The sequence below is a fragment of the Stegodyphus dumicola genome, chromosome X1 (genome assembly GCF_044657685.1).
Source record: "Stegodyphus dumicola isolate Sdum_Otavi_A_Nest chromosome X1, ASM4465768v1".
Taxonomy (NCBI): Eukaryota; Metazoa; Arthropoda; class Arachnida; order Araneae; family Eresidae; genus Stegodyphus; species Stegodyphus dumicola.
In genome coordinates this window covers 93,262,284-93,278,776 of record NC_140780.1, presented here as the reverse complement: position 1 = coordinate 93,278,776, position 16,493 = coordinate 93,262,284, and the positions used below count along the sequence as shown (strand labels likewise).

At 34.5% G+C, this 16,493-nt stretch overlaps 1 protein-coding gene across 2 annotated transcripts in view; it reads right to left on the bottom strand.

Annotated features, from left to right (window-relative positions):
• Positions 1 to 15,839, bottom strand: part of LOC118185264 (tyrosine-protein kinase Fer-like) — a 120,953-nt gene extending 105,114 nt beyond the window's left edge. For both annotated transcript variants that reach the window (XM_085808283.1, XM_085808284.1), the window contains exon 1: positions 15,350 to 15,839. The gene's annotated coding sequence lies outside the window, so the exon portion shown is untranslated. The remainder of the gene's footprint in view (positions 1 to 15,349) is intronic.
• Between the last annotated feature and the right edge of the window lie 654 nt (positions 15,840 to 16,493).

Below are 16,493 nucleotides of genomic sequence, written 5' to 3'. Positions count from 1 at the left end.
ATCTTTATTATTTTTCTTGAACAGTACTGTTTGTCCCTCTTTGAGACAATTCGGGAAGACATAAAATTTGATGCAAAGGTTTAGTAGTTTGTGGAACAGAAAAGGCATTGTGTGGTGAATTATCTTAATAATTCCATTGTCTAATCCATCAGGTCCCCGGAGCTTTATTATTCAGAAGATATTTAATAAATTTTGAAATTTCTTGTAAGTGGAATTCCACATCGTCTGCAGAGTTTATCTACGTACTTTTTTATTCTTAATCAGATGGAAGAAAGTAATTGGGCTGACCATATAGTTAATCTTGGGTTTTCAGCTTTCAGTTTGCATCAAGAAGAAAGCAATGTACAGCAATCTGGATTCTGTACTTAGAATGCATATCAGGAGCCACAATCCATTAACCTTGTGGGTCTACCTCCTCCCCCCCCCATTTCTTTAGCACCTCGAGTTCTCCTCACGCATGCACAATAAGAATTTCATCTCTGCGTGACTGCAAAAAAGAGGACTTTTGTTTTCTGTTTTTTACGAGTCCATGCACACACTATAGCCATCACTGAGATTTATGTTATCCTAACACTATGTATATATTTTGATTTATTAAAAGAGTTTATTTTTCTAAATATGTGTCTAGCCATTAATTAGACCCCAAAACCTTTTCTGTACGGATGTATCATATATGCCACGGTAGCATCTGGTTCATCAATGGCATGTGTAACATCTGCATCTCAGAAGTTTATGCTTCTTTTGAGTGGCCTTTTTGAGGGAAGAGTATCTTGCATTAGTGCAGTTTTTATTGTTTCTTCTTTTCGTATGTAGAGTACAGTGTTCTTTTGTTTGAGTGAAGTCCCCCCCCCCCAATTAAGATTGCAAAACAAAAGCAATATTTAGATATATAAGTAAGCTGAGTATACAGCTTTACTAGAAGATCTGAGAGTAGCAGTGCTTTTAACAGTGAATTATCCAATTCTGATACAGATATTTAATCAGATTCAGAACTGCAACCCTTTTACCTCAATATCTGCTCCATCTGTAAATGATAACTGGTCTCATACATTAAGAGATTTACAGCCATATGCTCACATTGGGACACATGGTATAAATTAACAATGCAAAAGATGGTGAGTACGATAAAGATTTTTTCCACATATTTTTTGATAATGACTTTATAAATTTAATTATGGAAAAAACAAATAATTTTGCAGCAAGCTCCAAACCTCAGTTTGTCATCTTGACATTTTCCTGGTCCTTCTCATTTCAGTCCCGTGTCACATGAAGAAATGAACATTTTTTTAGCATTAAATATGCTAATAGGTATAACAAAAAACCAGATCTAAAACTGTACTTTACTACAAATTAGATAAGCGGTACTCCAATTTTAACAAAATGATGTTAAGAGACAGATTTTTCAAGATATTGCAATATCTTCACTTTACACCAGACATTAGTACTAAAAAAATTGGATTGACAGAAACCAATTATTGATCTGCTTGTATAAACATTTTAAAAGTGTACAAACCAAAAAGGAATGTGTCTGTTGATAAATCTTGTTTATGTGGAATGGCAGGCTGTTTTTACACAATAAGTTAGTTCTATTCTGCTAAAAAAATTTCTCAACAAAATCCATACTTGCCAACCTAAAACACTCAAAAAGGAGGAGAATTTTTTTAGAAATCAGGAGATTTATTTTTTCACCGACAAAAAGATTTTTAAATGATAAAAATACACTTTTTAATAATTAATATCTAAACGTTCAGTCACTAATTCTTAAATACAAACAGAACATTCTGCATTAACAACCTTTTGGTCCTTTGTTTCCACAGAAAAAAATTTCGTTTTCTTCAAGAGAACTCATGTTGTCCCTGTGTTTTTTGTGTAAGAACATGTTTGAGAACATCGTCACCCTCCACTGTGCGAAATCGAAAAATCGCAGTGAAAAACACTACACATCGCAAATGCCTTTCCTTGAGGAAATATTAGAAAGAAAGCCCTCTGTGCAAGATTCTTGAAATGTACATGAGTATTTTACCTTTTTTGCAGACATAACTAATACGAAATTTCGTAATTTCTTAAGCTATTTCTCGAAAGCACGTACATTCACACAGGTTAGCAACAAGATGAACAAAATAACAACCTCGATCTTGTTTGTGCTCATTGGGTAATATGTGCCAGATGACACGTAGTGGCACTCGATGCTCATTGGAGAAGTGGAACATGACATTTTCAAACATGTGCTTTCACTCACAAGGCGCATCATAATTTCTCACTGATAAAACTACTTTGGTTTTCTATGCTAGCCCGTTTGCGGGATTCGAACCTCGGACCGAACTACCAGTGTTCGGCGACTTTACCGCTCAGCTGCTGGTGGGCCCTCGGAAATTGGGAGAGTTGGCAACTCTGAAAATTGATGAGACGAGATGATGCATAGTAAAAATATATATCCGGTTACATTTAAGGATAACAAAAAGGAATTATTGCTTTTAATTACTATGCATGGATACCAACAAGATAATTCTGATAAACAAAATGGGATAAAGTATTAAGAAACCAACAGTATATTGCAGTACAATAAAAATATATAAGGAGTGAGTATTAGTGATGCAGTCACTACTCATTATCCATCTTACCGAAAATCTTTCAAATGGTATAAAAAAATTATTTTTCGGGCTCCTCGACATTATGATCTATAATGCTCATGTTTTTTTATATGATGTACAAAACGGGGAATGTGAATTTTTTGCATTAGCTGCACCGATGACATTTCGCTTTTCAGGAAGGCATTTTCCATCGCTAATTCTGAATGAGAAGATGCACTATTTGCACTCAGATTAGGCAAAGGAAGCAAGCTTCAGGAAAAACATCTTACTTTGAGTACAAAGATTGTAATGTAAGAAGGACTTATAAGGTATTTCTCCCACCTTCTTAGCATGCCTTCATGGTGTAATGGTCAGCATGCTCAGCATGTATTTGAGTGGTCTGAGGTTCGAGTTCCAGCGAGGGCATTGCTAATTTTTCATGTCTCCTGCTTTGAAATATGCAATTGACAATGCTGAATGTGCATGTGACACACTTTTGCTACACAAAGTACTAATGATGACCTGCCCAGCATGTGGTAACAGGTTTTTTTCCCCTGAAATTTTTGAAAAATTGTGAGTTTACCAGCTCTTTTTTTTTTTTTTTTTTTTTTTTTTTTGTACCAATGAAGCCAATTTTTCAGTTAAAATAAATCTGAAAACTACAACACAAATATATTACATGCATCTGTAACAGATGGCTGTGCCGGTTAGTTTCTTCTACTTGTTCAGATGTCAGAGATACTAAAGCAACATGAATCATAACAAGTTACATAAACTTGCAGGACTAGTTTCCAAAGTTTGAAAAGAACCTTCTTCTTCAGCCTCAGGAGTGAAATTACTTTTTTTTTTAAACAACTGTCAGCAAACAGGTTTAATCATCAAATACTATTAATAACAGACCAACAGTGATTTATTATCTGAATACTACTTGAATTTTTGGTTCCAGCGAGTCTTTTCCTCAATTTGAACTGCTAGACAAGTTGAAACTCTTTAATTAATCATCTTGAATATTTAAACTGAGTGAAGATTACTTAAAGCACAATTTAGAGCACCTGCTGGGTTGCCTCTACTTTTCGCACTGTTTCTGTACTGTGGCAAGACTTCAGGCTCCTTGACATTATGATCTATAATGCTCATGTTTTTTTATATGATGTAAAAAATGGTGAATGTGAATTTCGGGCATTAGCTGCACCGATGACATTTTGCTTTTTAAGAAGGCATTTTCCATCTCTAATTCTGAATGAGAAGATGTACTGTTTGCTCTCAGACTAGGCAAAGGAAGCGAGCTTCAGAAAAAACATCTTTCTTTGAGTACAAAGATTGTAATGTAAGGACTTACAAAGTATTTCTCCCACCTTCTTAGCATGCCTTCGTGGTGTAATGGTCAGCACGCTCAGCGTGTATTTGAGAGGTCTGAGGTTCAAGTCCTGGCAAGGGCATTGCTAATTTTTCATATCTCCTGCTTTGAAATAACCTAATGTCTCTACATTCCCACCTGAACTAAAAAAGGTGGTGGATGATGATTCTTCACCACCAGTATTTGGCGACTGGGTCCCCTTATCTCCAGTTGCCCTTTAGAAAGGGGAGTATACATGTATTTCTTCCACCTTCGTAGTGTAATGGTCAGCATGCTCGGCACATATTCGAGAGGTTCAAGATTCGAGTCCCAGTGAGTGCATTGCTAATTTTTTTTGTCTCCTGCTTCAAAATAACCTAATGTCTCTACAGACTCAATGTGGACCCATGCTTCAGAATATATCACATAGGAAACAAATTTTAAAGTTCATTGTAAATATATGTATTTATGTGTGGATGTGACTGTGTAGGTTTAGTGCTTTACACAATATTTTAATTGTAGTTTAACAAATGCTGAGTATTTATTTTAAAATTCCTCTCTTATCATCTATATTTTAACAGTTGCAAAAGTTATACATATTAAATTCTATAATTCACCAAAGATAAAGACAAACACATTTTCTGAAATATTTGAAAAGAAATTGAGTTAATTGGAATAAAAATGTGTTTTAAGGCTAGCAGGATGACTGGTGCTAGCTGGGGAGACATCACGGAAGACGAGTGCTCTGTCTCACAATGACAGGCTAGGAGATTGGGTTGATCTGGAAAGGGTTAAAATCATTGCAGGAATAAGGTTTTATTGCTGTAGAATATTTAAAAATACACCACTGAAAACTCAATAACAGTTTTTCCAATGTTACACAAGAGAATGGATTGCAGACCCCTATGTATGGTTATAAACCCCGACAATGCTGAATGTGCATGTGACACACTTTTGCTAAACAAAGTACTAATGAGGACCTGCCCAGCAAGTGGTAACAGGTTTTTTCCCCTGAAATTTTTGAAAAACTGTGAGTTTACCAGCTCTTTTTTTTTTTTTTTTTTTTTTTTTTTTTTTGTACCAATGAAGCCAATTTTTCAGTTAAAATAAATCTGAAAACTACAACACAAATATATTACATGCATCTGTAACAGATGGCTGTGCCGGTTAGTTTCTTCTACTTGTTCAAATGTCAGAGATACTAAAGCAACAAGAATCAGAACAAGTTACATAAACTTGCAGGACTAGTTTTCAAAGTTTAAAAAAAAAAACCTTCTTCTTCAGCCTCAGGAGTGAAATTACTTTTTTTTTAAAAATAACTGTCAGCAAACTGGTTTAATCATCAAATATTATTAATAACAGACCAACAGTGATTCATTATCTGAATACTACTTGAATTTTTGGTTCCAGTGAGTCTTTTCCTCAATTTGAACTGCTAGACGAGTTGAAACTCCTTAATTAATCATCTTGAATATTTAAACTGAGTGAAGGTTACTTAAAGCACAATTTAGAGCACCTGCTGGGTTGCCTCTACCTTTCGCACTGTTTCTGTACTGTGACAAGACTTCAAGCCCTCATTCGTAAATACTAGAAGGCAAAAGAAGATAGCAGAAGAACTAAAACAGGTTACTGTATTTTTAACAGCCTTTTACGAGAACTAACATCATATTTATTCTTGAGTCTTTATAAAAACTTAGTAAAGTAGGCTTAGATTTACTAGACAGAAATAATGACTTGTACAAAGCAGATAAGAAACTACGCAATACAGTTGAGCTTTTGGATGAAAACTAAAAATCTTGATAGGGCAAGGCTCTCCATAGTCAGAAAGATACAAAATTCAAAAAGTATGAACTCTATAACAACGAAAAAGGTAGTCCTGCAATCAGTTCTTCTGTTGTTTACAGAAGTCAAAAGAAAAAAGCTGTTTGAAAGCATCTGCTTGATGGAAATGATACTGATTTAGTTTAATGTGGCAAAATTTTAGATTAGAAATACACTGGCCAGAAAATTCTGGGCTGACATTATAAATATAGAAAGGAAATTTTGATGGGGGGAGGGAAAGCAGTTTGTAGTTTCCATGTGTATTTGCAAGAAAAATGCACTTTTAAGTCTCAGACAAATTACTTTTCCTAAAGGGCACTTTGGATCCAACTGCAATATCTCCCCGCAAATGCAAAAAGGGATTCTCACACATGAGTTCACAGCAATGTCATCTAGGTTATTTATGCGTGTAGAGGCGTCTGCACTGATGTTTATAAGGATAGTAGGGCTGCCTTTTATATAGTTTAATCCTAGCAAATATGTGGACTCATGACTACTCCGAAATTTTCATTCTGCAACGGAAATCAAAAGCAATGCAGAAATGATGAGGATATGCTGGAAGAGAACATGTGAAAAGTATTGAAACTGCTGGAATAGTGTATATGTAGTGAGTATTTGCACCTCCCCCCCAGAAAAGAAAAGAAAAGCACTTCTAGTAACTACTGATTAAATGAAATTCAGGTGAAATTAGTTATAGCTCTAACTATAAGATATTTCACAGCAAGTTTGATCAAATCTGCACTCTTCACAATCAGATGATTACTAACATTCAAAATCCTGCGATTCAAAGCAAAGACTAGGAATTATATTTGAAAGACGTTGCATAGTTATATGATGACAGCCACAGATATACTGCTAAAATATTTATGAAACTAATGTTTGACATAATGGCTCATTTTTCAAAGAATTCTGATCTCACCCTTTCAAACTATCATTTGTCCAACCGTCTGAAAAGACATTAACGGACCATACATTCATCTCAGACCTAAAAAACAAAGAAATTGGTAGGTTAGCACGTAATGTTCTTTTCTGAAAGCGAAAGGAGTTTATGCAACAATGGACTATAAGGGGGGGGGAGAACTATGCTGAAAATAATGTTAAGGTACATTTTCTAGTTTTACTGAAATAAAGCTCATAGTTCAGATGCATATAATTATTAATATTTGTAGATTATAATTTGAATCACTATACAGGAAATTAATCATAAGATAGATTTTCAATTATGGCAATTTAAGGTACTAATTTTATAGAAGTCTGGATAGCAAGCATAAAACAGAAAAAAAAAAAAAAAAAAAAAAAAAAAATGGAGCTAATCAATCCAAAATTGTCATGGGCATCAACACATTTCTGTCAATCTATTCATGTTAATTTTGGTTTAGTTTATTTCATCATGCCAAAGCCTGCAAACCTGCCTTTGCAGAGTATTTTCTATGGGAAACTGGCTCATATCCACATTACACATGGGGAAAAACATGAAAAGGGCCATGCAGACAGCCTGTTGACTGGACTTTGAAGCTAGGTTGAATTAGCAGCCTTTGGTGAGCACCCAAATTCATTTTGGAAAATCAGAGTTTAATCAGTTATAAAATTCTCAATTATTAAGCAAAAATTTAATTAGTAATCCTCCATGTGGACAAACCATACATATCTAGGTGAAAAATATTAATCATGATTTCTTTTGTTACACAAACACACATCTTGATATGTGTCTAGACAAAGTAGAATACATATAGGAAGAAAACGAGTAGGAATGTCACTTTGGTGTTGTAGTCCAGAAAATGCATGCATTCATTGCCTTTTTAGGCAAAACATATGGTTTCTTGGAGGGTTAACAAAGATCCTCTCAGGAGGAAAAACTGGTCCACATGTTGAAAGAAATGCTATTAGAGAGATGAAATATTATCATTTAGATTAACCCTCCGACCAACCAAGGGCTTCCTTCCAAAATCCTAAATTCCCTAAAACTGCAGTAAGAATGAGGTATTGTTACGTTTTTTTTCCTTCACGTACATATGGGTTCGTGGATTTGGGGTAAATAACGACAACACTTGATGAAGTATCAAAACACACTTTATTGGTCAGTATTATTCAAGACGGTTCTAACAAGTTTACAATTGTCGAAGAACTACTATAAATACACTGAAACAATCAGCGACACAGCCTACAGGCTATAACAGTAGAGACAGCTTCACAGCAAAGTACCAGAGTACAGCTCCACGTACTCCCGAGACTCTCGACGCTACAACTCGCAATGCACTCGACGATACAATAGAGTACAGCTACCAATTCGGTTCGGTCGTTCTTGGAGCTCAACACACTCTAAGATCAAACTCGACGATGCACTAACTCATGATACACTAAGAGACTCTCTTGATGCACTAGACAACCAACGAGACACTTGCTCATTGACTCTTAACTGATTCGACTAGGCAGTTTCTAACTGACTATCAACTCGCTAGACGAGACACTAACTGAATCTTCGTGTACTAGCAGCATTTATATAGCTTTTGGCTTGTGTTTGTGAACATTCTGGACTAAACCATTAAGAATTTGTTCCAGAAGGTTCTCCATCCATCTATGGCATATCGCCAATTTTGTTGTCAAATGTCACCAAATGGGCGATTTTTCGCTAAATGATCCAACCTTGCCTTCCCTTGCCATTTTCTGGCAACCTTAAACCTGCATTGCGGGGGAAGCTATCTCACCGCATCTAGACACTTTGTAACACTGCCCCCTTCCAAGGACTGCATGTCCCGGGCAGTACAATCTTTGGTCAGAAGCAAAATTTGATAGAAACACAACATAATGAAACAAATAAATAACATAACTACAGAAACAAATATTTACACTTACAATATAACTATGTATAAGTTATATACACAAATTAACCACGTAACAATTTAAAATTTTTATAAAATTAAAGTTCAGAATGAATTTCAGTCTCAGGTTTTTCATCAAGTTATACCCCGGGCAAATACTTTTTCACAGCCGTTCTCAGATGTATTTCTGTTTTGCATATCACAGTCTGAAGATGGTCCTTTCAGACTTTTCATTCACAGAAAGATCTGAAAGAGTTTATTCATTACTCTGTAGTTTATTCACATCATGTGTACAGTTCATCTCGATATTTTTAGCAGTTGGTACATTCTTATTTTCCTCTTTTTCTTGAAAACCAGTTTTGATTTTTGTATCACATGCATTTTCAGATGGTTCAACACTTGCTGTCTGTGACTATCGCAACTTCACTATCAGTTTCTATCAACTTAATAGACGCACTTTCAAGTTCTTGTTATTTCTACTTCAGGCCCACGAGAATCAGGAACTTCTTTCCCGTCTTTCATTTCTTCGATCTCCGTCTTTAATCTTGTTAGATGTTTCATCCATCATTTCTTGATTCTTCAGATGCTACTAATGTCATTTCCACATCTTCTTTTATGGCTCCAGTTTCTTCTGCAAGCTCCATTTTCATCTGTTGGAGTTGCTCTTGCACCTTTTCTTGGCTGGCTTTCATCTCTTCTCGTCCAGCCTTCCCATCTCAGCTTTCATTTCTTCTCACCCAGCTTTTATCTCAGCCGGCTTTCCTTTCAGCCTTTATCTCTTCTTGGAATACAGCAAAGGCAGTCACGAGCTGTCTTAATAGTTCTTCCATCGTTCTTGTCACTGGTATTCATCCTCAAATCCTATTTGCGACACCAATTGTTACGTTTTTCTTTCTTCACGTACGTACAGGTTCGTGGATTTGACACTTGGAGACACTTGGTGAAGTATCAAAACACACTTTATTGGCCAGTATTATTCAAGATGGCTCCAATAACACAGTCATCGAAGAACTACTATAAACACGCTGACACAACCTACAGGCTGTCAGGCAATAACGGTGGAGACAGCTTCACGGCAAAGCACCAGAGTGACTCTGCTCGGTCGTTCTCAGAACTCTACGTACTCCTGAGACTCTCCATGTTACAACTCGCAATGCACTTGACGATACACTAGAGTACAGGTCCCGACTTGGTTTGGTCGTTCTCGGAGCTCAACACACTCTTAGATCAAACTCAATGATGCACAAACTTGCGATACACTAAGAGACTCTCTCGATGTACTCGGCACCAGACAATGAGACATTTGCTCGCTAACTCTTAACTGACTCGACTAGGCAGTCTCTGACTTTCAACTTGCTAGACGAGACACTGACTCTCCATGTACCAGCAGGGTTTATATAGCTTTTGGCTTGCGTTCGAGAACATTTTGGGCTAAACCAGTAAGAATTCCACTGCAGGAGGTTCTCCATCTGTCAATGGCATATCACCAATTTTCTTGCCATTTTCTGGCAACTCTAAATCTGCTTTGCGGAGAAGCTATCTCCCGGTGCCTGGACATTTTGTAACAGTACTTACTTGATTAAAATACCAAAATGCCAGTTGTATTTTATGCCTAGAATCTTTGTTTTAAAATACTGCTTTAATTGCTTCAACATGTTTCAAGATATATATACTTATTTAAAAATGGTACAAAAATATTCTAAGATACATATATATATATACATATATGGCCTTTACCAGTCGGAGGGCTAATATACATTTATCCTAGAACAAATTAATTTTAAATGCATTTATAAGATATGTATCTCAGAATTACACTAAAAAGCACAATGTCATGGCTGTTGGCTAGTAGTGATATCCTACATGCAATTTTGATTGCATTTGCTACATATCTAGAGCACTGATAATTTGTTATGATTCCATCATACCAGTCACCTCTTTATAAAGAAAGAGATAATGCCAACATATACCACATACAGTTGACATCAGTTCCTTTGGACATGAGGCTTACTCTATCATATTTCTGGAGTACCATCATCAAGGCACTTAAGAGACTATCTATAACTGCCCTAAAAACTTTAATATGCATCACTAATCAGTACACTGCTGAGCTCTTTAGATAGGACAATACATAATAATGTGCCTCACATTTTCCTGTAAACAGAAGCAGCCTACAAGCCTCATAGCCTTGTTATAGCAAGATGTCAAAAGACTGTTAATTAGCAGAAGACATAGTTTAGTCCTATTTCTCATACTCTTTACCTGAATCTAAACTGGTGATATGGAACAATAGTAATAGATGAAAAATAGTCTCCAAAGGATTAATTTTGATTATTTATCACCTGAACAAAATTTTGTAAACCAATGGCATGATGAGAAACAACACTAGGCTTTTTGCTGCCCTGTGCAATCTCTACGACTTATAAATTTTGTCATGCAGTATCTGCCTAAATTCTATGAAATTTGTTGTCCCTAATTTCTGCTACCTGGTACAACTACACTCACTCTAGAGCTGATCCATTTGCTAGCTATCTGTCCCACCAAATATTGAACTTATGTTTTAAGCTACTTCAGAGCTGAATGTTTAAATTTGAACTTATAAAGGAAAATTAGGCATATATGAAGAGAATGACTGGGGTAGTCTATATTTTGGGGTATCCCTTGGATTTAGCCAAGGATCAGGTTGCTGTTTCATTTATGGTAACATGAGTATATTATGGTGTATGTTTTGGAAACCCTATTATGGTGTGATTGGTTGTAATACATGATCATGCTGATTTTGATTGTTGGGAGAATATTTCTTAAGGCTTATTTCTGTATTGGATGTCTGTTAGGAAGTACTTTGCTTATCTTGTGCACAAAGTGGCTGTTGGTAGTAAGTTGGTAAGATTAAGCTGAAGTGTCTGTACTATTTGGAACGAATGGAAAAGAAAGCACTGATTGACAGCTGTGTAAATGAAGGTTTAAATGGCTTTGCTGACCTCTCAGTAAGTCACACAATGACATTTAAGAATCCAGAAGCCAGAGCTCATGTCAACACTACTGAAGGTATGCAGGATGTAATAAAAAGGGAGTTTTGAAAGAAATGCCACTGACAGCTTGGCATCACCGAGGGCATTTTTGATTCTTACTTTTGTCAATTTATATACAGACGGCAGTATATAGATTCTAGTTCAGATAATTTTAAACAGTTTTTGAATGCTGTTAAGGAATTCTGTGTCCGACACACCGAAGACACAGAAATTTTTGAATAAGGTAAGATGATATTTCACTTTTGTACTGTGCAATATTAGATAACACATATTTCCATTTTTGTGTTATTTCCTTGTTTTATTTGATTTAAAAAGCAGTTTATTGAGATTTATTGAGATTTTAATTTATTTATGTTTTTACTATGTTTTGGACACCATTTTACTTGAAAGGGCATTGAAAGTAAACAGGAATGGCAATAAAATTTGACAATTTTTGCTAAGGGGACTCTGAAACATATTTGTCCTGATGAATGTTCCATGATGTTCTTCTTTAGGTGCAAAAATCATTCTCACCCAACACTGATTTTGTATTCTGACACAGAAAGAAAATGACAACAGAATATTTTCTTTTTCTTTCATTATACTTATTAAACATTCATCAAAGACTGAGAAATTTCAATATAAAACTTTCTGTTTGTATCCAAATGAAGCATAAACGTCAAATTAATTTGCAACACCCAAGAAAATTCGGTTATCTTCAGATTATGGTAACTTGGCGATTTTTTGGCGAAAATTTGGCGACCAACCCTGCTACAGCAACCTGCTAGTTTTTTTTTTTTTTTTTGGACGCAATTTTGTTTTCACGAAGTAAAGGCATTTTTTTTTTAACTCAACATTTTTTTCCAACAATCTGCTAGCCGAATTACACTTATGCTAGAACTTTTATGGAACAAAAGTGCTTAATCATGACGAAGATTAGGTGCGAAATTGGGAGAAAGTGCAGAATCGTCCACTGCTGGCTGTGTTTTTAAGAATTGCACATACACGGTATCCATGTACATGTCGACCTATTTTCACTTAAAAAAACATCTCAGAATTGCACAAAAATGGCATTGCGCACATTCTTGACTTTATCCATGTACACTGCTAAAGTCCTAGCTAGTAACCTTTATCGCCTTACCAAAATGTCCCCAAACTACCTGTTACCATGTTCTAAAGATTAGCCGAAAATTCTTAAAAACTAAACTCTGTTTTTGTATATGAATTCTAAACTTCTCTTTACTTCCGATACATACAAAACTTTTAATATCATTAAATTTGCGTCCAAAGCTTCAAAAAGGGTCAATTATGCAGTTTTCAAAATTAAATTCAAATAACAATCATGAAATTAAATACAGTAAAAGCTTGGTTATCCACAAAGTTAAAGAAGGCCAAATGCCACATATGTGAAAATTTTAAACAGTTAATACATAAAAAAATGTAATTTATGGTAAAAAAGACAAATAATAGGAAACAAAATTTCCAGACTAAAATTATAAAAACAATCACATTATTTGTTATCAGCTTGAATATCAAATGCTTACATTTAACATTATGTAAGATTTTGGAAAAATGTACATTTCAGATGTAAAAACTAATATACTTTCATAGGCCTTAAACATGAAAGTAAAACAAATCCCATTTTGAAATCCCAATGACCATGACACTTGGTGAAGATCCAGGCAAATTTGTGCCAGTCATTTCAGTAGAAATTTGAAAGAACTGATCGCTCTTTAGTCAGATAATCAAGAAACAGAGGTTACAAGAAAAGCGTGGGAGGAAAAAAACTTAAATCAGTTATCATAGTTTGTCATGTTTTGTATACAAATTTTTCGGCTCTAGTGTAGAATTGGGTGCCCCTTCGATTAGCGACAAATTGTGGCGATGAAACCTCACTTCTGGTTACCATGATAGTTTTAACTTCATGACTTTTTTTTAATGAAAATAGATTGATGTGTACATGGACTAAGTTATGACAGTGTGCAATGCCTAGTTTGTGCAATTCTCTGACGTTTTTTAAGTGAAAATAGATCGATGTGTACATGGCCAGAGAGTTTGTGCAATTTTTCTAATTCTTATTTTGGTTTTGTGTAGCAGCCATCTTGAAATTATGGATTCCTGGCATCAAAAAAGAATCGCCAAAAAAACAAGGGGCACCCAATTGGAAACTTTTACCCAATTTTCCAATAAAGTTGCGTATCGTGCCCATTAACACACATACTTTATTGATGCTACGATTACATAATTGCAATACTTTATAAGTATTCCATTGCATGCTATTCGGTTTTGAGCAAGTCTCAAATTTTTTAACTTTTTTTTACAGATAAAACAGCAGTGAACTTACATCCTTCTTCACTAAAAAAAACCATGAAACTAAAAGTTAATTGTATTTACATAAAACCAAAGTGATCTTGTAACAGTCCAGTATTTTGGCATTATGCTTATCTGTTACTGGAGCTAAATCACAGTATTCAGTGACAGTTTTTGTTTTCCAAATCCTACAGTTGTTTCATGATTGTTTTACAAATTTCTTATTTGCTTAATTTTTTGTACACACACACACACACACCAAAAAAAAAAAAAAAAAAAAAAAATTTTGGTTACTTGAGCTTTCTGGTTAGTTTAATGCTATATAGTTGGTCTTCTACTGTAGTTAAATTTAGGAAATAATAATTAAAATCTTAAGACATTTGAATTGAAACAAACAAAAACCGAACACATTTAAGATTATTATGCAAAAGTATTACAATACATTTATATATCTATTTCTTAAAGTAAAGACTGGTGATCTTTTAAGCTTTTTTTTCAAATGAAGTCACTTGCTTTCATAATAAAACGACTATTTACCTCTAAATCAATAAAACAATGAAAGCAGATTCAAAAATAAAGCTTTACAGAATAACTACTTCAAAGTTAATTTTTTCCTATCATTTGAGTTGAATAAGATTTTCCTGTGACAAAATAGTACCTTCTAACAGGTTACAGAAAAGATGAAGTACACTGTAAGGAATCATGCAGTGGTAATATTCATAACGGCAATTGTCGAAATGAAATAGTATACCTGAAAATTTAATCCCCATTTTATTGATTTTACATTCTTGGTCTTCTTATTTCTATTCCAGTATGGGTGTTAAATTCACACTGGTGTAAATTTTATAATATATTCCACAAAAAAAAAAAAAAAAAAAAAATTTATAATTTTCTTTTTCCTTAATTTTACACTTATACTTGAGTTATTCAAAAATGCAAATCTCAGAATTTTAAGACGTAATGGAAAGCATTTGATGTTATTCAGCAAATTAAAAACTCTTTCTTTCATAAAAACATCTACAATAACAGCATAAGTTCTGTTTTCGAAACTCAATGATCAAATCCCATGAATCCTAAGTAAATTATTCACTAGGAGCACACGAGTTTGAAGAAATAAGACAGAAATAGGACATTTAACAAACCTTAAAGTAAATGAAAGAAAGAGGGAGGAAAAGGATGGGAAAAAATTAGCAGTCATCCATTTTCTTTAAAAATTTCACATTAACTCAATTATTACATAGCAGGAAGCTTTCATGCCTTAAATTTTTATGACTTTTTTTTTTTTTTTTTTTTCCATGACAGCATCTAGTGACTTTATAGTTAATAAAGTTTAGAAAAATAATGCTTATTATGCATCTTAAACACACAATAAGTTCCCTTTAGGAGATGGAGAAATATTAGATAGCATCACACATAGAGGCATAAAAAGAGAACTGATGACAGTCAAATGCACTTTAAAATTAAACTTGAAACGTGTCTTACTTGTTCTACCCAAAACTCTTTAGAGCTGATATTCCAGAAGATGCAGCTTCTACTCACATTCCAAATCAGTTGAAATTTATTTTTAAAAGAATCCCTCTGTATTTTATTATAAATTATGAATCAACATGTAAATATAATTAACGTTTAAGATCATCTCAAGTAATAGCATATGCAAAAGGCATTTTTCTAGCAATGGCGCCATAAGGTTTAACTTAAGAGAGGTAAATTTAATTTTCTGTTTATCTAATGTAGCCAATTACTATAAACAGCTGACCAAGTTACCACTTCTTTCAACGCTACTAATTAAGTAAGAAACTATTAGGCAGGAAAATATCATGATCGATCATTCTTTAAATGGATCTTTCTACTATTGACTGCGAAGCATAATCACGCAGTAAAACATAGACAGATCCATTAAATAGTTCAGTCCATCAAGATTTTAATAACCAGACGAACCACAACACAGTATCGCTGACTGAGCTTCGAGATTTCTAAGAACATGCATTCAAAATCGATGAGATAATTTTCTATATCGATGATGTGGAAACTACGATTAAAAGATAGTTTTTAGCTTGTCATATAAGTTGCGCACAGTTTCTCTTCGCTACGTGTAAGCATGTCAGTTTGTCGTTTCGTGATTATAATTTACATTTGTGCGATCTAGTCAAACATGATTTCTTGTACTGGTCATGTGTGCAGTCTATATTGCGATCCTTTCTTAAAGTGTGTTACGAAGAGAAGATCATCTCAAGAAGATCTGTCTGGTATTAAATGTGCATGAAGTCATATTTCTGAATGGAAGATGATGACACACGTGGATAAGTCTACGGTCACGTCATTATAGAGAAAAAGTCTAAGTTAGGTTATTTTGATTATGGCAAAGTATATGGGGACCTACCTGTTTGCTGAGGAATGCCTTCTTAAGGGACCTAGCTCATACTCATTTTACATATGGGCAAAATGACGAAAACCAATCATGCAGCCAGCCCATTCACCTGGGTTCGAACTCAGCTTGATCTACTGTATTTAGCGGCTTTAACCTCTCAGCCGCTGGTGGAAACCCGAGAAGAAGACAAAAGATAGTTTATCTGAAAAATGATCGCACAGAAACTGCTTTAACTAAGTGCTGCACAAATTAAAAATA